This window comes from Bos mutus, chromosome 20 (assembly GCF_027580195.1).
Source record: "Bos mutus isolate GX-2022 chromosome 20, NWIPB_WYAK_1.1, whole genome shotgun sequence".
NCBI classification, from domain to species: domain Eukaryota; kingdom Metazoa; phylum Chordata; class Mammalia; order Artiodactyla; family Bovidae; genus Bos; species Bos mutus.
The window spans coordinates 23,243,443-23,268,583 of NC_091636.1; positions in this window are offsets into that span (position 1 = coordinate 23,243,443).

The window sequence follows — 25,141 nt, forward strand, 5'->3', positions numbered from 1 at the left end:
TAACTCCTCTTACATCAAATAGTCTAAAAGTATATTTGGCTTCCCTGGTGGCTCAGTTGGTAAAGAGTTTGCCTGTAATGCAGGAGACAGGGATTCAATCCCTGGGTCAGGAAGATCCCCTGAAGAAGGAAATGGGAACCCACTCCAGTATTCCTGCCTGGAGAATGCCATGGACAGAGAAGCCTGGTGGGCTACAGTCCATGGGATCAGAAAGAGTTGGACATGACTGAGTGACTAACACTTTCACAGTATATACATTACTTTGTAAATTTCAAATAAGAGTAAAAAGAATAGCTCACACATACCACAAAATGTACACCAAATTCATTTGAAATAAGAATCATATGCTTTCTTTTCATTAATGTACTTAAAATTGAAGGATTTAAGCAGTCACCACTAAGAATCAAAAGGAGATACAGAACACTAAACTTTTTATCAGGTGTTGCAAATCTTAGAAAAAATTGTATGTGCAGTAATTTAATGCTTTCATTCAGAAACATAGAAATTTTTAGATAGTAGCATGAGGTTTTTTCTTAAATTTAGAATAGAAATGAAAGTATAAGAACATACATAAAAATTTTGAATAAGATAATTTCCCATAATGAACATACTTCACCTTTTAGTATATTTGCATTCTGAAAGAATAAGCTAAAAAACAATTTCTTAAATCCATCATATTCTCCACTTAAACGTGCAATGTTTACCATGGAAGATATTCTCAAATTATAATTTGAAAGCCATTTAAAGAAAGCCCTTTAAAATATAGGAAAACTCAAACTAGGCTACAATAAACAAGTGCTTAAATATAAATTATGTCCCCTGGGAGCAAGATGCACGGTATTTACTCCATGTCTTACTGAAAGTGAAAGTGAAGTCGTTCAGTCGTGTCCGACTCTTTGAGACTCCATGGACTGTAGCCCACCAGGCTCCTCAGTCCATGGAATTTTCCAGGCAAGAGTACTGGAGTGGGTTGCCATACTAGGTCCTTTAAATTAATTATTAATACATTGTTTGATGTAAAATAATGGCTCTACAGCCTTCTATGGCTTCCCTTGTGGCTCAGCTGGTAAAGAATCTGTCTGCATTGCTGGAGACCGGGGTTCGATCCCTGTGTTGGGAAGATCCCCTGGAGAAGGGAAAGGCTACCCACTCCAGTATCCTGGCCTGGAGAATTCTATGGACTCTATAGTCCGTGGGGTCACAAAAAGTCGGGCAAGACTGAGCGACTTTCACTTTCACAGGCTTGTAATTTAATGTTCCAACCTCATTACTGAACACCCCTTCACCCCACTGCCTCTCCATGCTTTTCATTAAAATCTGAACTTCTGAGGAAGCCATTTACTATGCTCACCCCCTCGAGAGCCCACTAACCATTCTCTGATCCCCAATAATGAACAGAACAAGAAATGAGAGTTGTAGGGAGAAGAGAGACAGGTATTCTCCAATACCAATCTCAGACTGGAGGAAAAAAACTCTCTTCCTTTTTAGGCTTCAGAAATCTGAATCCACCACTCTCCATGCCAGTGAGTTCTATTAAACCCCATATCAGCCCTATCTTTGGGGACAGACTTGTAGAGTTAGAAAAAAATCTACACAGGTGATTCTGATCAGCCACTTTCCCAGTGAAAACCACCATTCACTCCCCCATTCACCTGGCCTACATCTTTCCTTTTACTCCATATCCTGCCATCATCTTGGTGACTTTAACACCCATGAAGAAGCTTTTGATGGCTCCTGAACTTAGGTGACCATCTCCAGGCCCCTTCAGCAACTCACTGTTGTGACCACATTTGCCATCACCTAGAATTATTCCACTCCTGAAGTTCATCTTTAATTCTAATTTCTCGTTCTGTGACTAAAACCTCCATTAGTCTTAGCTTTATCCTTCCCTGACTGCTTCTACATAAGCCTTTAGATATCAGTGAACAAGCACACACACACACCTGAGATGGAAGTGCAATTAAAGGGGCAACTGATAATTGTGAGAATGTGAGAAACAAACGTTTCTCACATTCTCACAATTATCAGTTGCCCCTTTAATTTCATTTCCATCTCAGGTGTGTGTGTGTGCTTACTTGTTCAGTTGTGTCTGACTCTTTGCAACCCTAGTTACCAGAACCCATTTCTTCAATTACTTTTTTTTTAATCAGTACACTTTTCCCCTCATACTCATGTCTCTCTCACATATATCCTCAGACCACCATTCTTGAGCCAATTTAAACATGACACCACTGTTCCTAGCACTCTGTCCTTAATTCTTACTTGCCACAGTAGCAATGTCAAATGTTCTTGAATCCCACAACCTGCTCCCCAGCCTCCTCTGGACTCTGCTCTATCATTAAATTCCTCTTTCCTAAGAATTTTCAGTCTCCCTGAGCGCATGTGTGACGATACTCCAGTATCTCTCCTCTTACCCTTCCTTAATGCAAACACTCCCCAGATCAGTGCCACTCAAAGAATGGGCCATGGACTGTCTGTTACTGGTTCTTGAGGAGATTAACTTTCTCCAGATGTAAGACATCCCTATCAACCAAAATCTTTTTAGTCCAACTGATACTATCTCCTTACTGTAATTGCTCTAACCCCTCCTGTCATGTCATGCTTAGAATCCTTCTCAAAGTTATGATGTTTCATCTCTCCAACTTTTACAAGGGCCATTGACTAAGAATGCCATTTTCTTCCTTAATTCCTACTATTAAGACTTAGTAAACTCCGGGAGTTGATGGACAGGGAGGCCTGGCATGCTGTGATTCATGGGGTCGCAAAGAGTCGGACATGACTGAGCGACTGAACTGACTGAAAGCTTCATTTTTCTCAATGCAATCACTCCAGCACCACTCCAAGCTAGATTTGATGTCTCCCGCATGCTTGCATAGATCAAAGATATATCTCTATTCTAGCACTTTCCATATTTATTATAATTATCTGTTCAGATTAAATAACTTCTCTCTTATCCCCTATTGTGAATCCGCTGAAGTGACTTTCTTACTCATTTTTCTATCTCAGCTTTTAGTACAGTATCTGGCTATTGATAAATGTTTTAAGGGAGGGGGGTTCAGGATGCAGAACACATGTACACCCATGGAAGATTCATGTCAATGTATGACAAAACCAATACAATATTGTAAAGTTAAAAAAAATTTTTTTTAAAAGAAAGGAAAAAATAAAATTAGAAAAAAAAAGAATGAATGCATTTACTATTTTTTCTAAACCCCATGATCTTTACTTTTTTCATTCCCAGATTGTGTAAATATCTGTGTAAAAAAATGAAAATGAAGTAGAATTTCCCAGGTTTATATCCACTCTTTGCTTGAGCAATCACCTATCTACTATTAATTTCTTTGACCATGATTTTGGTACCATTCCCTTCTGTCACCTTTGAGATTTTGCTCCATCAGTTAGCACTCCCTCATTCCATCATTCCTCTTTCTATTTTCTCCTTGACTTTGGTATGTAAATATATTTAAAGCATTCTAACATCTAAATTAACTATCCACCCACCCATATCCCTTCCCTAGAAACTGCTCTTTCTCATTGACTTTATAAACAAAATTTTTAATGTAGTCTACTTTCAAATATATCCAGTGGAATCTGGAATCCATATTAACAAATCCAATTAAATTGCTCAGGAAAATATCACTAACTTCTCTCCTACCCTTCGCACCAAATTTGTCACCAAATCAAGTCAATTCTATGTCTTAAGAACACTTTCAAAGCCATGAAATTCTTCCAAATCCAGCTCAGGCCCCCATCTTTGATATGACATCTTGCACTAACCCAATAACTCTATTATAGCATCTTGTCTATGTACCTGTCTTTTCTCCATCCCCTAAGACTACTCAGATTTTTAAATTTTTCATTTATTTTTAATTGAAGGATAATTGCTTTACAGTATTGTGTTGGTTTCTGCCAAACATCAACATGAATCAGCCACAGGTGTATCTACGACTACTAAGCTATTGACGATAGATATTTTTGTTTAGTTACCTTCAGTTCCTAGTGCTTTGCAGAATGACTGCCACTCATTATGTATACAACAAACACAATGCAACCTGAATAAACATTCCGGTTACAAAGCAAATCTACTTACATGTTCTCAACTATAGTCTGTATTTTTATATAATTCCCAAATCAAAATCTTAATCAACAAATATTTAGTGATACCAGTCACTGTGTCATAGAAAGTATAAAGATGACTACCTAAACTTGAGCTTAAATTATCCAGTTGGGGACTAAATGGGACTTTGGCTCTCAGGTAGAATATAATAAGTTATGTTGGACCATGTTTCCCCAACAGCAAAGGAAAAAATATATTAAGACAGAGAATCAAGGAATAAAATGAATTAAAATTCCATCTTATCTATATGACAAAGAAAAAGAGAAACCATTTTTCAAAAAGAAAACATCATTTAGAGTTTCTACAGTTCCTTTTTTATATAGTGACTAGCATGCAACAAAACTTACTAGACATGTGAAAAGGGAGAACATTATATCAAATAATCAACTTTAAAAAAACATTTCCACATTTGAGCCAGATAATGGAGTTTTTTAAAAAGGACTTTAAAATAATTTAAATTTAAAAGTTAAAGAAACGAGAAGCAAAAGGAACAGAAAGAAGAGATGGAAATCTCAACAGAAAATCAAATGGAAATGATAAAACTTCAAAATACAACATAAGAAAACTTAAAGAAATACCGTAGAAATACTCAAACTGAAGCCCAGAGGAGAAAATGGGGGAAAATATGTCAGTGTGTAAAAGACATGTGGGGAAAATGTTTTAGATGAAAAAGTCATAAAACTAAAAGTTGCTTCTTTGAAAAGATAAACAAAATTGATAAAAATTTCAGCAAATTTATTAAGAAAAAAGTGAAGGGCTCAAATTAATAAAATTAGAAATGATAAAGTAGTTACAACTGATACTATAGAAATCCAAAGACCATACGAGACTACCACAAGCAGTTTCTAGGCCAGAACACTGGAGTGGATAGCCTTTCCCTTCTCCAAGGGGTCTTCCCAACCCAGGGACTGAACCCAGGTCTTCTGCATTGCAAGCAGATTCTTTACCAGCTGAGCCATAGGGAAGCCCAAGGATGCTGGAGTGGGTAGCTTATCCCTTCTCCAGCGGATCTTCCCAACCCAGGAATTGAACTGGCGTCTTCTGCATTGCAGGCAGATTCTTTACCAACTGATCTATCAGGGAAGCCACTACAAGCAACACTATGCCAATAAAATGGAAAACCTAGAAGAAATGTACAAAGTCTTAGGAAGTTACAAACTTCCAAGGCTGAACCAAGAAGAAATAGAAAATTTGAACAAACCAATCACAGTTCTAAAATTGAAACCATGACTTAAAAATTCTCAACAAACAAAAGTCCAGGACCAGGTGGTTTCACAGGCAAATTTTATCAAACATTTAGAGAAGAGTTAACATTTACCCTTTTGAAACTATTCCCAAAAATTGCAGAGGAAGTAACACTCCCAAGCTCATTCTATGAGGCCCACCATCACCCTGATACCAAAACCAAAGATATGACAAAAAGGAAAATTACAGACCAAAATCAATGATGAACATAGACACAAAAAATCCTCAAAAAAAAACCCCAGAAAATTGAATTTAACAATATTCAATCATACACCATGATCAAGTTGGATTTATCTCAAGGATGCAAGGATTCTTCAATATATGTGAATCAATCAGTTTCATACACCACATTAACAAATTGAATAAAAACCATATGATCACCTCAATACACGCATAATAAAGCTTTTGACAAAAAACAAAACCCATTATGATCAAATCTCTCTAGAAAGTAGGCATAGAGGAAGCATGCTGCTGCTGCTGCTGCTAAGTCGCTTCACTCGTGTCCGACCCTGTGCAACCCCATAGACAGCAGCCCACCAGGCTCCCCCATCCCTGGGATTCTCCAGGCAAGAACACTGGAGTGGGTTGCCATTTCCTTCTCCAATGCATGAAAGTGAAAAGTGAAAGTGAAGTCGCTCAGTCGTGTCCGACTCTTAGCGACCCCATGGACTGCAGCCTACCAGGCTCCTCCGTCCCTACCTCCACATAATTAAGGCTTTATACGACAAACTCACAACTTTTTCTCAATGGTGAAAAACTGAAAGCATTTTCTCTAAGATCAGAACAAGAAAAGGAAATCCAGACTTGTCGCTTTTGTTCAACATAGTTTTGGAAGTCTCAGCCATGGCACCCAAAGAAATGGAAATAAAAGGAAGCCAAATTAAAAAAAAAACACGCTATCACTATTTGTAGATGACATGATACTATACATAGAAAATCCTAAAGATGTTACCAGAAAACTACTAGAATTTACCAATGAATCTGGTAAACGTGCAGGATACAAAATTAATACAGAGAAATCTCTTGCATTTCTATAACTAAAAACATAAAATCCGAAAGAAAAATTCAAGAAATGATCCCATTTACCATAGCATTAAAAAGCAGGGAATACCTAGGAATAAACCTAAAAAGGCAAAAGACCTGCACATAGAAAACTATAAGATGCTGATGAAAGAAATCAAAGATATATCATGTTCTTGATTTGGAAGAAAAGTTAGACAAAGATAAATCTCATATTAAAAGATCCCCTGGAGAAGGAAATGGCAACCTACTCCAGTACTATTGCCTGGAAAATTCCATGGACAGAGGAGCCTTGTAGGCTACAGTCCATGGGGTCACAAAGAGTCAGACACAACTGAGCAACTTCACTTCACTTCACTTCAGTATTCTTGCCTCGAGAATCCCATGAATAGTATGAATATATGACCAATAATTTTTAATTGATTGTTTAAAAAAAATGCTGATAATGTCAAGCACAATCTATAACATATGTACATGTCAAATATGATAATAATAATGCAAAGAACAGAAGGGAATTACTTTAAATACTATAAGATTCTTATACTGTTCATGAGATAATAGACATTAATTTGAGATAGGCTATAATAAAGAGTATATACATTACATGTAAATGGACCAAACATTTACATGGACCAAATAAGAGAGATCTTCAGAGTTAATTTAAAAACTGAAAAACTGTACTATACTCTGCTTACAACAAACAAAAGTTGAAAAGGTAAAGGACATACTATACAAACATTAAGCAAAAGAAAGCCAATATGGTTGTATTAATATTAAAAAAGGGTAGACTTAAAGAAAAAAGACTAGAATTATTATAGGTAAAGAAGTATATTTTTAATGATTAAAGAACATATTGATTCAATAGAAAGATAAAAGATCATATTTGTCTGTATGCTCCCTCAAGAAGTACAAAATAAGAATCTGACAGAGATAAAAGGAAATAAAGAAGTCTATGGTAATAGTTGTCAAATTAAAAAGACCTCTCAGGATGAAAGACCTGTATGCACACTGAAAAACATGAGATAGATGAAAGAAATGGAAGATACAAATAAATGGAAAGATTTTTCATGCTCATGAATTGGAGGAATTTATATTTGTATAATGCTCATACTACCCAAAGCAATGTACAGAACAATATAATCCCTATCAAAAACCCAATGGCATTTTTCACAGAAATAGAAAATTTCTAAAATTTGTATGAAATCATACAAGATTTCAAAGAGTTAATGTAATCTTGAGAAAGAAAACCAAAGCTGGAGACTTCACAATCCCTTATTTCAAATCTAGAAAAATGGTACAGATGAATGTATTTCCAAGGCAGAAATAGAGATGCAGAGATACAGAATGGACATGTGGACACCGTGGTGGAAGGCAAGGGTTGGCTGACTCAGGAGATTAGGATTGACATATACAGACTACCACATGTGGGGAAGGCAATGGCACCCCACTCCACTACTCTTGCCTGGACAATCCCATGGATGGAGGAGCCTGGTAGGCTGCAGTCCATGGGGTCGCTAAGAGTCAGACACAACTGAGCGACTTCACTTTCACTTTTTTCTTTTATGCATTGGAGAAGGAAATGGCAATCCACTCCAGTATTCTTGCCTGGAGAATCCCAGGGACGGCGGAGCCTGGTGGGCTGCCATCTCTGGGGTCGCACAGAGTCGGACACGACTGAAGCGACTTAGCATTAGCATTACTATCATATGTAAATCAGATAGCAAGTAGAAAGCTGTCATACTGCACAGCAAGCTCAGCTCAGTGATCTGTAAGGATCTAGAGAAATGAGATGGGGGTGGATGGGAAGGAGGTCTTGGAGGGAGAGTATTTATGTATGCATACACATGGACCTCACCAGATGGTCAAAACCGAAATCAGATTGATTATATTCTTTGCAGCCAAAGATGGAGAAGCTCTATACAGTCAACAAAAACAAGACCAGGAATTGACTGTGGCTCAGATCATGAACTCCTTATTGCCAAATTCAGACTGAAATTGAAGAAAGTAAGGAAAACCACTAGACCATTCAGGTATGACCTAAATCAAATCCCTTATGATTATACAGTGGAAGTGAGAAATAGATTTAAGGGACTAGATCTGATACATAGAGTGCCTGACGAACTATAGACGGAGGTTCGTGATATTGTACCGGAGACAGGGATCAAGACCATCCCCATGGAAAAGAAATGCAAAAAAGCAAATGGCTGTCTGGGGAGGCCTTACAAATAGCTGTGAAAAGAAGAGAAGCAAAAAGCAAAGGAGAAAAGGAAAGATATAAGCATCTGAATGCAGAGTTCCAAAGAATAGCAGGAAGAGATAAGAAAGCCTTCCTCAGCGATCAGTGCAAAGAAATAGAGGAAAACAACAGAATGGGAAAGACTAGAGATCTCACCAAGAAAATTAGAGATACCAAGGGAACATTTCATGCAAAGATGGGCTTGATAAAGGACAGAAATGGTATGGACCTAACAGAAGCAGAAGATATTAAGAAGAGATGGCAAGAATACACAGAACTGTACAAAAATGATCTTCACGACCAAAATAATCACGATGGTGTGATCACTGACCTAGAGCCAGACATCCTGGAATGTGAAGTCAAGTGGGCCTTAGAAAGCATCACTACAAACAAAGCTAGTGGAGGTGATGGAATTTCAGTTGAGCTATTCCAAATCCTGAAAGATGATGCTGTGAAAGTGCTGCACTCAATATGCCAGCAAATTTGGAAAACTCAGCAGTGGCCACAGGACTGGAAAAGATCAGTTTTCATTCCAATCCCAAAGAAAGGCAATGCCAAAGAATGCTCAAACTACTGCACAATTGCACTCATCTCACATGCTAGTAAAGTAATGCTCTAAATTCTCCAAGCCAGGCTTCAGCAATACGTGAACTGTGTACTTCCAGATGTTCAAGCTGGTTTAGAAAGGGCAGAGGAACCAGAGATCAAATTGCCAACATCTGCTGGATCATCGAAAAAGCAAGAGAGTTCCAGAAAAACATCTATTTCTGACTGTGTGGATCACAATAAACTGTGGAAAATTCTGAAAGAGATGGGAATACCAGACCACCTGACCTGACTCTTGAGAAATCTATATGCAGGTAAGGAAGCAACAGTTAGAACTGGACATGGAACAACAGACTGGTTCCAAATAGGAAAAGGAGTACATCAAGGCTGTATATTGTCACCCTGCTTATTTAACTTACATGCAGAGTACATCATGAGAAACGCTGGGCTAGAAGAAGCACAAGCTGGAATCAAGATTGCCCCGAGAAATATCAATAACCTCAGATATGCAGATGACACCACCCTTATGGCAGAAAGTGAAGAGGAACTAAAAAGCCTCTTGATGAGAGTGAAAGAGGAGAGTGAAAAGTTGGCTTAAAGCTCAACATTCAGAAAATGAAGATCATGGCATCTGGTCCCATCACTTCATGGGAAATAGATGGGGAAACAGTGGAAACAGTGTCAGACTTTCTTTTTGGGGGCTCCAAAATCACTGCAGATGGTGACTGCAGCCATGAAATTAAAAGACACTTACTCCTTGGAAGGAAAGTTATGACCAACCTAGATAGCATATTGAAAAGCAGAGACATTACTTTGCCAACAAAGGTATATCTAGTCAAGGTTATGGTTTTTCCTGTGGTCATGTATGGATGTGAGAGTTGAACTGTGAAGAAAGCTGAGTGCCAAAGAATTGATGCTTTTGAACTGTGGTGTTGGAGAAGACTCTTGAGTGTCCCTTGGACTGCAAGGAGATCCAACCAGTCCATTGTGAAGGAGATCAGCCCTGGGATTTCTTTGGAGGGAATGATGCTGAAGCTGAAACTCCAGTACTTTGGCCACCTCATGCGAAGAGTTGACTCATTGGAAAATACCCTGATGCTGGGAGGGATTGGGGGCAGGAGGAGAAGGGGACGACAGAGGATGAGATGGCTGGATGGCATCACTGACTCAATGGACGTGAGTCTGAGTGAACTCCAGGAGTTGGTGATGGACAGGGAGGCCTGGTGTGCTGCGATTCATGGGGTAGCAAAGAGTCGGACACGACTGAGTGACTGAACTGACCTGAACTGATGGATGATTCACTTCATTGTATAGAATAAACTAATGTAACATTGTAAAGCAACTGTATTGCATTAAAAATAAATCACAAAGCTACAATCATCACATCTATAGTATTGGCACAAAAATAGATACATAGATCAATGGAACCAAATAAAGAGCCCATAAATAAACCCACACATATATGCAGTCAATAAACTTACAATAAAGCAAACAAGAATATGCAATCGGGAAAGGACAGTCTCTTCAATAAAATGGAGTTGGGAAAACTGGATTGCCACATGCAAAAGAAGGAAACGGGACCACTACCTTACTGTATACTCAAACATCAACTCAAAATTAACAAAAGTTTTGAATGTAAAACCTGAAATCATAAAACTGGAGGGAAAAAAGCAACAGATTCCTTGATAATGATTTTGGCAATTATATTTTTTGACACCAAAATCAAAGGCATAAGTGCAAAAAATAAATAAGTGGGATGACATCAAACTTAAAAGCTTCTGACCAACCTACTCAATGGGAGAAAATATTTGTAAGTCATGTACCTGTTAAGAGGTTAATATTCAACAGATGAAGAACCCATTCAACTCAATAGCAATAACAATAACGATTCAATTAAAAATGAGCAGATGATCTGAGTAGACATTTTTTCCAAAGAAAACATACAGATGACCAACAGGTATGAGTAGAAAGATGTGCAACATCACTTATCATAAGGAAAATGCAAATCAAAACCACAATGAGATATCATGTCACATTTGTTAGAATGACTTATCGAAAAGACAAGTGTTGGCAAGGACATGGAAAAAGGGAATGATGTGGTACTGTTGGTGGGAGTGTAAACTGGTGCAGCCACTATGGAGAACAGCATGAAGATGTCTCAAAAAATTAAAAACAGAACTGCCATTTTATCCATCAATTCCACTTCTGGATATCTATCCAATGAAAAGAGAAACACTAATGAGACAAGATAGATACACCTTCCACATCCACATTAGCAGTATTTACAATAGTCAAGATATGGAAGCAACCTAAGTGTCTAACAATGGATGAAAAGATAATTTAATGTGAGATTTATATAATATTTATATATAAATATATGAAAGCATTATACATTTGAATCTATTATTTTATGTATAGATTTATATACTATGTTTAATATGTATTTTTATTAGGCATAAAAAGATGAAATACTATCATTTACCACAATGTGAAACTTGGAAATGTCATGCTAAGTCAAATAAGCCAGACAGAGATAGTATGATCTCACTTAGGTGTGGATACTAAAAACAAACAAACACAAGCTGATGGATACACAGAACAAATTGCTGGTGGCTAAACATGGGGATGGGGAGTGGGCTACATGGATGAAGAGGTCTAAAAATACAAGCTATAAAGTCAGTCATGCAGACACTGTCATGGGGACAATAGCTAATAATGCATGCTGAGTTGCTCAGTCGTGTCCAACTCTCTGCCAAGGACTGCAGCCCTCCAGGCTCCTCTGTCCATGGGATTCTCCAGAAAAGAATACTGGAGTGGGTTGCCATTCCCTTCTCCATGCGATCTTCCTGACCCAGGGATCGAACCTGGATCTCCTGCATTGTGGGCAGATTGTCTATCATCTGAGACTGGGGAGAAATTTTCTCATTTCTGGTAAAGCCTTAATCAGTATTAGTCACTTGAAGAGATTAGGACTTAAAATAGCAACCAGCAGCAAACCTGAAGGACTGAGCCGAGGCTGTTGCTTTGTTTTGTGTCTCTGGGGAGTGGAACTAGGCCTGGGGGGGACATATGTCTGTCCCTCACTGGACCACAAGCAATCATGACTCACTGAGGGCTGGCTGGTATGTCCCCACACCAAGCTAATTACACTGTATTGTATATTTGAAAGTTGCTAAGATGAGTAAATTTTAAAAGTTTTCATCACAAGAATAAAATACGTTAATTACGTATGGTGATGAATGTTAGCTAGACCAACTTTGATGATTATTTTGCAACATATATAAGTATCAAATCATGTTGTATCCCTGAAACTAATATAATGTCATATGTCAATTACATCTAAATTTTTTTTTAATGTTAAGACCTCTATCAGTATCTGATAGAATAAGCAAACAAAAAATCAGTGAAGATATAAAACATTTGAAGAACATGACTAAGCAACTTAACAAAACTGACATTTAGAATACTGCACTCAATGACAACATATTTCTGCTTGAGGGGATAACCAATCATTTAACAAAATAGTCTATATACTGGATCATAAAACAAGTATTAAACATTTCACAATACTGTAACATACAAAGTATGCTCTCTGACCATAACGAAATTTAAGAAGCACTCAAAAATAAAAAGAACTAGAAAAGTTCTAAAAGTTTAGAAATTAGGCAACACAAATCTGATTTCATTTAAGCGAACAGCAATGAAAAACCAATATGTTAGAGCTCATAAAATGTAGCTAAAGTACTGCTTTAGATGGCGATTTATAACTGAAGATGCATAAAATGAAAAAATATAAATATTGAAAAATACATGTTTCCAATTCAAAAAAACTAAAGAAAAATTACAAAGTAAGCTACAAGAAAAAACTATATATAAGAGAAAAATAAACAAAAGAAAAGAAAATGTACAACTAAAAAAAACCTAGAATTTACTCATTAAAATTTTAATTTTTTAATTAATAAAAACCCTAGAAAGACTGATTAAGAAAAAACAGGGGAGAAAAGCCACAAATTATGAATAACAGAAATTTAAAAGAGGGCATCCCTATAGATCCTACAGACATTAAAAAGATAAAATATAAATACTTCTATCGATAAACTTAAAAGTTTACATAAAAAACTTTTGAAATATACAACCTATCAAAAATGACACAAAAATATATAAATTCTGAATATTCCTGTACCTATTGAAGAAATTGAAACAATAACTTAAAACTTCTCAAGAACTATAACAATACAAAGTCTAGTCCAAGATTTCCACTCAAGTTCTTCAAAACATTTTTAAGGAAAACATTACTACGTTTACACACACTCTTCCAGAGAAAAAGAGTAACAATTTCCAAATCAGTTTACAAGGTCAGCATTATATTCATACCCAAACCTGAAATACATTTAAAAAAAGAAAGAAAGAAAAGTTACATGCCAGTGGTAAAGGACACACCTACCAGTGGAGGAGACATAAGAGATGCAGGTTCAATCCCTGGGTCGGGAAGATGCCCTGGAGAAGGGAATGAGAACCCACTCCAGTATTCTTGCCTGGAGAATTCCATGGACAGAGGAACCTGGCAGGCTATCATCCACAGGATTGCGAAAAGTCGGACATAACTGTAGCAACTTAGCACACACAGAGCACATCCCTCTTGAGTATGGGCACAAGAAACTTAGACAAATATTAGCAGATTGAATGCAAATAAATTGGTTATAAATAAGAATAGGCTATAATAACCAAGTAGGGTTTACACCAGGAAGGAGAGGATGGCTTAATATTCAGGAGCAAATCAATATGACTTCACCATATTAACCAGATAAAGGATAAAACCCGAGACTTCTAACACCTATCTAAAAAGGTATGGGAAAAAAACATGTAATATATTCCAATAGCCATTCATCACTAAAAAAAAAAAAAATCAGCAAACTAGGAATGAACGGGTTTGGGGGTAGAAACACTTATGGGTAAAAACTGCCCATAAAATTTCTATATAAAATTTACATGGATATACAAAAGTCCTAAATTGGCCAAGAAAATATAGAAGAACAGGAAAACCGAAGGCCTTACACTACTGGGCATGAATATGTATTATAAAACTAAGGTAATTAAGAGACTATAGAATTGCCTTCATGGAGGAGAACAGAGTACAGAAATAGGCACGCCCGCACACACACTCGATGCACATGCAGAGTCACTTGATTTATTACCAAGATACGAACTGCAATTTAGAGTGGAAAAAGACACGCTTTTAAATAAAGGTACTGGAGCATGCAACTAAAGAATCATTTATAAATATGAATATAATTATAAATACATATGAATGATATAAGGAGAAATGGTGACCTCGACCTCAACCATTTACAAGTTAATTGAAGGTGGATCATAGATCCAGTGTACAAACCAAAACAATAAATCTTCTAGAAGAAACCATAGAAAAAATATCTCCATAACCTTGGAGTAAAAACTTCTTAAGCAGAGCAGAAAAAAATACTAACGATAAAAAATACACTGATAAATTGTTATTCATTTAAATTAAAAACATCTTTTGATCAAAGTACAACATTAAAAGAGTGAAAAGGCAAGATGAGATAACTTCAAAGCCTACGTTCAAGGATAGAATCATATCCAAACATATTAACAACTACCCTCATAAATCAATGAGAAAAAAGAAAAACAACCCTATTTTTTAATGGGTAAAAATAAAAAACAAAAACATCTTAAAGAACAAATGCAGTTGGCCAGTAAACATAAGGAAAAATGTTCAATATGGTAAAAATTTTTACCCACAATGCTAAAATTAAATAGATTAATACTAAATGGCAAGAATGTGGAACAATTAAAACTCTGATACATTATTGATGGAAACAGCTGGTAAAACTATTTTGGGAAAATATTTGGCAGCATCAAGTGAAGATATACATATGCCTATATGTGACACAAAAATTGCACTCCTGGGCATACACCCAACAGAAATGAGTATTTCAGTCCACTAAAAAAAATTATACAAGAATGTTGATGACAGTAATTTTATGATAGCAAATACTAGAAACAACCCATATCTGACATTCAATGTAGAACAGATAAATTAATTACATACAGTATGTTCATATATTGAAATAAAACTCAGCAATAAAAAAAGAACAAATTACAAATACATGCAATAACATGGCGGAATCTCAAAAAAACAATGTTGAACAAAAGAGGTCAAACAGAAAGAGTACATACTGTATGATCTATAGTGATAAAAAGAATAGTGGTATATGACTGAAGGGAATGAGTCAGTGGTACATGTCTGAAGGGAGTTAGTAGAACATTTCTGAAATATTTTATAGTTTTATTTAGGTGTTGATTACATTAGAAAAAATCATTGCACTCCACACGTAAGATTTATGTACTTTAATATATTTAATACCTCACGTTTTTTAAAAAAGGAAAAGACAACTGAAAATCATATATATGTACGATGTTGTTATTTAGTCACTGAGGCATGTCCGACACTTTTGTGACACCACAGACTGTAACCTGCCAAGCGCCTCTGTGCGGGGGTTTCCCAGGCAAGAACACTGGAGTGGGTTGCCACTGCCTTCTCCAGGGGATCTTCCTGACCCAGGGATCGAAGCCACATCTTCTCCTGGCAGGCAGATTCTTTACAACTGAGCCACCTGGGAAGCCCCTATATGTACTATGCAAGGCAGTAAAAAAAAAAAAAAAAAAAATGTAAATACAAAAACTGAGAAGTAAAGTACAGGAGTTCAGAGGACTCTCGAAGAGTTATATCTAAAATAGTAAAAGCCAAAAGATTTGGACTGAGTCTTGAATAGATAGGAACTGCATAAGCACAGAGTAAGTATATGAGCAAACTATATATACAGTAAGGAAACACAGGGCATATGCGACGATTGGTGAGTACTCCAGCTAAAATGATATATATCAACAGTTCCTAAAGTATGCCCTCAGGTCACCAGTATCAGTTGCTCAAAATTTGAATTCTCAGGTCCCATCCCAGGCCTACAGAATCAGAAACACAAAATCAGTTTCAACAAACCCTCCAGGTGATTCTGATGTACAAAAAATTTGTGAACCCCTCATAAAAGAAGCTGGTATAAGAAAAATCTATAACAGCACGCAATATCTACAGTTCTACTCTTTGGAAAAGCCATAAAAAATATTTGGGATAAAAATCAATATATTAGTGGCTTCCCTGGTGACTCAGATGGTAAACAATTCAACTGCAATGTGGTAGACCTGGATTCGATCCCAAGGTCGGAAAGATCCCCTGGAGATGTGAATGGCTACCCACTCCAGTATTCTTGCCTGGAGAATTCCATGGACAGAGGAGCCTGGCGGGCTACAGTCCAAGGGGTCAAAAAGAGTTGGACACAAATGAGTGACTAACACTAACTTTCAATATATTATAAGAAAGCAAAAAGAGGAAGAGATATTCTGGTGATGAGTTTGATCTGACATATAAAATATACTATTCTAAGAGACATCAAAGTGGAATGGTTTAGCAGGAAGATCAGAATACAGGACTAAAAAAGAGGTTAAGGATAGGTTATAGATACAAAAATAGAATATATGAGATAAATAATTTCAAAAGAATTTATAAAGTGTTACATACTGCTAGTTCCTGGAGACACAAAGATGAATAAAAATAGACCCTGCCATTTCTGCTGACAGTTTATAATCTAGATCAGAGGGCCTTAAACTTTTTAGTATCAAGACTCCTTTACACAAAAACTATTGAGGACCCCCAAAACCTTTTTTTGCATGGATTATACCTACAATTACCACATTGGAAATTAAAACTGAGAAATTTATACACACACACACACATATACACACACAGAAGTTCATTTAACAAACACATTGCATGTATTTTTATGAAGAATATATTTTCAAAAACAAACAAAAAAACCGCAAGAGGAGTAAATTTCTGAAAATCATCTTAATGTCTAGCTTAACAGGGACAGCTGAAGTTTCATATCTACTGCTGCATTCAATGTATTGGAGTAGATCACTTTGGTTCAAGTATGTAAAGAAAATCTGGCCTCAAACTGTCAGGTAACTGGAAAGTTATTTCAATAAATTTTCCAGATAATTGTGGATATTTTCTTCGATACCACATCAGAACATAACCAGGGATAGTTTCCTAACAGTTGCAATATGATATCTGGGACCATATCAATGAAATTTTCATACTCCATACACTTGGAGAAAATTAGAGTGAAGAAAGCAAATAAGATGTATTAAGACTTATGAAAATAGTTTTGGCTTTGAAAATCTCCCAAAGGAGCTCAAAGAGCCATTCAAAGATCCATGAACAATGCTTTCAGTTCAGTCGCTCAGTCATGTCCGACTCTTTGTGACCCCGTGAATCGCAGCACGCCAGGTCTCCTTGTCTATCACCAACTCCCAGAGACCACCCAAACCCATGTCCATAGAGTCAATGATGCCATCCAACCATCTCATCCTCTGTCGTCATGTCGGTGTTTTTCTTTCTGGCTTACTTCACTCTGTATAATAGGCTCCAGTTTAAAAGAGAAATTATTTTAAAAGAACCTAACAGAGCTGAAGACTACAATAACTGAAGTAAAAAAAAAAATACACTAGAAGGAAATAACAGATTACATGTTACAAAAGAATGGATTAGCAAACAGAAGACAAGAGTAATAGAAATCATTCAAGTTGAACAACAAAAAAAAGGAAAAAAAAATGTTAAATAAGGATAGTTTAAGAGACTTTTGAGACAACATCAAGCATACTGTGTGCATATATGCATGCTGAGCTGCTTCAGGCATGTCTGACTCTTTGTGACCCTATGGACGGTAGCCTGGTAGGCTTCCCTGTCCATGGGATTCTCCAGGAAAGAACGCTGGAGTGGGTTGCCAAGCCTTCCTCCAGGGGATCTTCCCGACTCAGGAATCTAATCCATGTCTCCTGTGGCTCCCGAAATTGCAGATGGATTCTATGCTGCTGAGCCGCCAGGGAAGGCCATCAAGCCGTACCAACATTCACATTGTAGGGATACCAGAAGAAGAAAAAGGGTCAAAGAGATTAACTGAAGTAGTAATGGTTGAAAATTTCCCTTACATGGGAAGAAGACATCCAGGACCAGGAAAAAGAGAGTCTCAAACAAGATGAACCCAAAGAAGTTCAAGACACATTATAATTAAAATAGCAAAAATTAAAAGACAGTTTTAAAAGCAGCAAGATAAATGAAACTAGTTATGTACAAGGGAACTCCCATAAGACTCTCAGCTGACTTTTCAGCACAAAGTTTATAGACCATAAAGGAGTGGCACAATATATTCAAAGTGAGGAACTGGAAAATCCTACAACCATGAATACAAGGCAAGGTTATCATTCAGATTTGAAGGATAGAGTTTTAAAGACAAGCAAAAGTTAATTTAACACCACAAAATCAGCTTTAAAAGAAAGTTAAAGGGACTTTCTAAGTAGGGAGAAAAGTCCACAACGAGGAATATAAAGTTATAAAAGGGAAAAAAAATCTCACTGGTAAAGGCAAATAGACAAAAAGAAAGTGAAAGAAAGAAAGTGAAGTCACTTAGTCATGCCTGACTCTTTGCAACCCCATGGAATGTAGCCTGCCAGGCTTCCCATTCATGGGGTTCTCCAGGCAAGTATATTGGAGTGCGTTGCCATTTCCTTCTCCAGAGGATCTTCCCAACCCGGGGATCAAATCCAGGTCTCCTGCATTGCAGGTGTATTCTTTACTATCTGAGCCACCAGGGAAGCCCAATATACAAAAGGCAGTATATTAATCACTTATAAATCTAATAAAAATTAAAATAAAAAAGTAATAAAATCATCTATATCCTTGATACGTAGTTAAGGGATACACAAAGCAAAGAGATATGAAATATGTTGTCAAAAAGATTAAATATGGTAGTGGGAGGAATAAAAATGCAGAGTTGTTAGAATTCATCAACTTATATATGTCGATATAAACCTCACGGTAACCAAAAACCTACAATAGATAAACACAAAAGGGAAAAGGAATCCATAAAAGAAAAGGAACCCAAATATAACAGAAAAACTAGTCATACCACAAGGAAAGAGAAGAAAAAGAAGAAACAAAAACAAACTACAAAAGCAATCATTAAACAATGAAAAAAATGGTAATTAGTACATATCAATAATCACTCAAACTATAAATGGACTGAATTATCCAATCAAAAGTCATAGAGTGGCTGACTGGTTTTAAAACAACAAGAACCATATATATGCTGCCTACAAGAGACTCACTTCAGATCTAAAGACACACGTGAACTGGAAATGAGGGGATGGAAAAAGCTATTCCATGCAAATAGAAAAGAAGTGGGGGTAGCAATACCCAGATCAGACAAAATATATTTTAAATCAAAGACTAACAAGAGACAAAGAAGAACAGTACATAATGATAGAGGGATAAATTCAACAAGGAGATCTAGCAACTGCAAATACATTTATATATATATATATCCTCAATATAAGAATATCTAAATACATAAAGCAAATATTACAAAATTTATGACAAAGGATGAAATAAAGTACAATAGGGAAAAGATATCCTGTTCAATAAATAGTGTTGGAGAAACTGGGCAAGCACAAGAGAGAGAGTGAAACTGGACTACCTTCTCACACCATACAGAAAAATAAACTCAAAATGGACTACGTAGACATAAGGCCTGATCACAAAACTACCAGGAGACAACATAGGCAGAAGGCTCTCTGACATCTTTTGGCAATGTTTTTGGGATTTATCTCTTCAAGCAAGGGAAACAAAAATAAGCAAATGGACCACATCAAACTAAAAACCTTTTGCAGAATGAAGGAAACTGTCAACAAAACATAAATCAGCCTAAAGAATGGGGAAAGTTATTTGCAAACTGTATACAAGGGGTTAATATACAAAACATATAAATTATTCAGACAAATTAACATCCAAAAAAACAACCTGATTTTAGAAATGGGCAGAGGACTTGACATTTTTTCAAAGGACACATACCGATGACCAACAGATACATGAAAACATACTCAACATCACTAATCATCATGGAAATGCAAATCAAAACCACAATGAAGAATGAAATTAGAATGTTCTCTAACACCATACAAAAAAATAAACTTAAATGGGATTAAAGACCTAAATGTTAAGACCAGACGCTATTAAACTCTTACAGAAAAACATAGATTAAAACACTCTGACATAAATCACAGCAATATCTTTTTGAATACACCTAGAGTAATGAGAATAAAAGGAAAAATTAAAAAATGTGACCTAATTAAACTTAAAAATTTTTGCATGGGGAGCTATAAACAAAATAAAAAGACAACCCACAGAATGGGAGAAAATATATGCAAATGAAGCAACCAACAAGGGATTAGTCTCCAAAATACGCAAACATCTCATTCAAATCAATATCAAAAAACCCAATCAAAAAATGTGCAGAAGATCTAAATAGACACTTCTCCAAAGAAGACATACAGATGTACATCATACATACATACATACATTGTACATCATAACATTTTTTGAAGACATACAGATGGCCAAAAAGCACATGAAAATATGCTCAGCATCACTAATTATTAGAGAAATGCAAATCAAAACTACAATGAAGTATCACCTAACACTGAGCAGAATGGCCATCATCAAAAAAATCTACAAACTATAAACACTGGAGAGGGTGTAAAGAAAAGGGAATCTTCCTACACTGTTGGTAGGAACGTAAATTGGTGTCACCACTATGCAAAATAACATGAAGCTTCCTCAAAATCTAAAAATTGAACTGCCATACAATCCATAAATTCCACTTCTGGGTATTTATCTGAAAAAATAAAAATACTAATTCAAAAAGACATATGCACTCTAAGGTTCATTACAACATATTTACAATAGCCAAGACATTGAAGCAAGCTAAGTATCAATAGACAAATGGATAAAGATGATGTTATATATATATATACGCACAAAAAGTATTACTCAGCCATGAAAAAAAAATGAAGTCTTGCTATTCTCTGAAATACTTAGCAGCAACACGGATGGATCTGGAGATAATCATGCTGAATGAAAGCCAGCAAGAGAAAGACAAGTATCATATGATATAATTTATATACAGAATCTAAAAAGATCATAAAAATGAACTTATTTACAAAACAGAAACACTCAAAGATTTAGAGAACAAACTTATGGTTACCAGGGGGAAAGGGTAGGGGAAGACCGATCGGGAGTTTGGATTCAACAGGTATATACTTCTATTATTATATTTAAAACAGATAACTAACAAGGACCTACTGTATAGCACAGGGAACTCTACACAATATTCTGTGATAACTGGAAAAAGAATTTGTAAAGAATGCATACTTTTATGGGTATAATTGAATCCTTTTGCTGTATGTTGTACACCTTAACAAACACTCCATTGTTAGTCAACTATACTCCAATATAAACTTTTTAAAAAATCTTGCCATTCTTGACAACATGGGTCTAGAAAGTATTATGCTAAGTGAACTTCAAGTCAGAGAAAGACAAATACCATATGATCTCACTTATTTGTGAAATTGTAAAAGCAAAACAAACCCAAATAAAAACAGAAGCAGACATACAGAAAACAAACAGGTGGTTGCCAGTGCGGGAAGTAAAGGGGATTAAGAGGTGAAACTTCCAGCTATATAGTAAGTCATGGAAATATAACATATACCATAAGGAACAAGGTCAGTAATACTGTAATAACTGTATGGGGACTTGTATAATGCATGCAAACATCCAATCGTTATGCAGTATATCTGAAACTCATTTTGTACATCAACTATATGTCAACAAAAAATTAAAAATTAGAAGGCAAATAAAGCTGAAGTCAGATTGGATCATTTCTCTACTTAAACCTTCCAGTGGCTTCCCACCTCATTCCAAGTAAAATACAAAATTGTCAACACAGCCTTCACAGCTTTATATAGTCTGATCTCTCCCACCTCTCTGATCTTACTTACATCCTCATCCCATTGCTCACTCTGCTGTAGCCACAGTCAACTCCTAAGAGTCTGGGAACACTCTCAGTAAACTCCTACTTCAGAACCTTTACTCCTGTGATTCCTCCACTTAAGATAATTTCTCATGAACAGCCACATGTCTTACACTACCTCATTTCACTCAGATCTGTGAGGGTGAACTTACATGGAAATAGCGTTACAAACCAGGTTCATTGTATCGGATACACAACAAGCCAATACGCTGAGACACCAAGTTTCGCAGAGAAGAGAGAGTTTACTTACCAGACAGCCAAGTTCGGAGACAGAAAACACATCTCAAATCAGCCTCCGGGAAGTAAGGAGCTGGAGGTGGGGGGGGGCGGGGGTGGGGCGGGAGGTATTTATAGGATACTAAATAAAGCAGTGAGGCGGTCTGAGGTGTGGGGAAAGGTATTCGGAAAAGGTGCAGTTATCGTCCTGCACAAGTGCAACACGGCTAGGGGCCTCTGCACCCTCTCAGGGCAGAGGGCAAGAGCCAGAGATTCACGCATGCCCAGTGGAAGGGTTGGTGGTTCTAACCAGTCTCAACCAGCTCAGCTTCAACTAGACACAGCTGATTCAGCTCAGCTGAACTAGGCAAAGTTCCTGGAAAATAATTCAAGCAATCCTAAAGAATCCACGTGCAATGCAGGAGATACAGGAGACATGGGTTTGATCCCTTGGTCAGGAAGATTCCCCTGGAGGAGGGAATGGCAACCCACTCCAGTATTCTTGCCTGGAAAATCCCAAGGACAGATGAGCCTTGCAGGCTACATTCCATAGAGTCACAAAGAGTTGGACATGACTGAGCACACAAATATGCTGTTTAGGTTGCATGCAACTTGGTGGGCAAAAGTCTTAAAACAACCATTAGTGAAGGCAGGTGAAATGGATTCGAGCCACAGGTTTTTTGGGGTTTTTTTTGTTTTTTTTTTAATGCAGATATAATTAACTTAAGATGAGATCATTAGTGTAGGCCGGCAAGGGAAATTTGGGCATAGAGACAAAGGTTACAATGCCTTGTGAAGACAGAGCCAGAGATTGGGATGATACACGTACAACCAAAGGATACCAGGGATTTCCAGCCAACATCAGAAGCTAGAAGAGAGGCGTGGAGCAGACTCTTCCTCGGAGCCCACGGAGGGAACCAATCCCAGCACATTGATTTCAGATTTCTAGTCTCCAGAACTGTGAAAGAACACATTTCTATGATTTTAAGCCATTCAGTTTATGGTACATTGTTGTAGCAGTTCTAGGAAACAAATGTAATACTAACTGTTTAAATAAAGAAGACCCAAATCTCCCATGCGGAAGTACTCCAGACAACTTATGTAGGTGCATCACGCTCAAAGTCCAGTATAACCAGTACCCCCCACCAGCTCATTAAGTGTGAGCTGCATGTAGTGACTACTTTCCAAAGAGTGTAGTTTGGGGTATGGGAGGTGGAATAACTTTACAGAAGAGAAACTTGACAAAAGTCAGTATCAACAGTGATAAGTCACACACTCATGATGTGATGTGATAAAAATGGCAGTTTACCTCTATGGTCTTCTTTCCAAAATCTCACGCATGCATGCTAATCCGCTTCAGTCATGTCTGACTCTTTGTGACCCTATGGACTGTAGCCCGCCAGGCTCCTCTGCCCGTGGGATTCTCCAGGCAAGAATACTGGAGTGGGTTGCCATGCCCTCCTCCAGAGACTCTTTCTGACCCAGGGATTGAATCTGCATCTTCTGTCTCCTGCATTGGCAGGCGGATTCTGTACCACTATTCCCACCTGAGAAGCCCTTCACCCCAAATTTACAAACCCAGTCTAATCATGAGGAAAACAGAAAAACCCCAAGAAATATTTTACAGAATACCTGATGAGAACATCTGAAAACTGTTAAGGTTACAAAAAGCAAGGAAAATCTACAGAAAAAGAGTAAATTTTAAAGTTTATTGTTACAAATGAAATAAAGCAATGGCTGATATTAAATAGAAAGTACTTTTATTCAGTATTACTTCCTCCCAGGTACTGTTGTATTATAGGAGCTAAGAATAAAATGATAGAGAAACAAAATCCCTGCTCTGAGTAGGTTACATTCTGATGTGAAAACACTGTAGTTCTTAAAGACAAAGAAAATCATAAATTCTTACCTGATCGTCAACATACAATTTCAAGTATACAGCCCAGAGAGTCCAGGGCTAGACTGTCTTCACTGAAAACACGTAAGCAGATTAGCCTGCTCTTAGAAAGGGGGAGGTAGGGGCCTCTAACAGAGACGGCAATGGCACCCCACTCCAGTGCTCTTGCCTGGAAAACCCCGTGGGCGGAGGAGCCTGGTGGGCTGCAGTCCATGGGGTCGCAAAGAGTTGGACACGACTGAGCAACTTCACTTTCACTTTTCACTTTCAACCATTGGAGAAGGAAATGGCAACCCACTCCAGTGTTCTTGCCTGGAGAATCCCAGGGATGGGGGAGCCTGGTGGACTGCTGTCTATGAGGTCACACAGAGTCGGACACGACTGAAGCGACTCAGCAGCAGCAGCAGCAGCAGCAGGGGCCTCTAAAATGACCAGCCTTCAGTTTACCCAAAAACAGCACAATTAAATGCCCCCAGGTGGTGCAGTGGTTAAAAAAAAAAAAACAAAAAAAACCAAAAACCTGCTTGCCAGTGCAGGAAATGCTAGAGACTCCAGTTGGATCTGTGGGTTGGGAAGATCCCCTGGAGAAGGAAATAGCAACCTACTCCAGTGTTCTTGCCTGGAGAATCCCATGGACAGAGGAGCCTGGTGGGCTACACTGTATGGGGTCGCAAAGAGTCGGCAGAAGAACCAAAGATCAAATTGCCAACATCTGCTGGATAATGAAAAAAGCAAGAGAGTTCCAGAAAAACATCTATTTCTGCTTTATTGACTATGCCACAGCCTTTGACTGTGTGGATCACAATAAACTGTGGAAAATTCTGAATGAGATGGGAATACCAGACCAC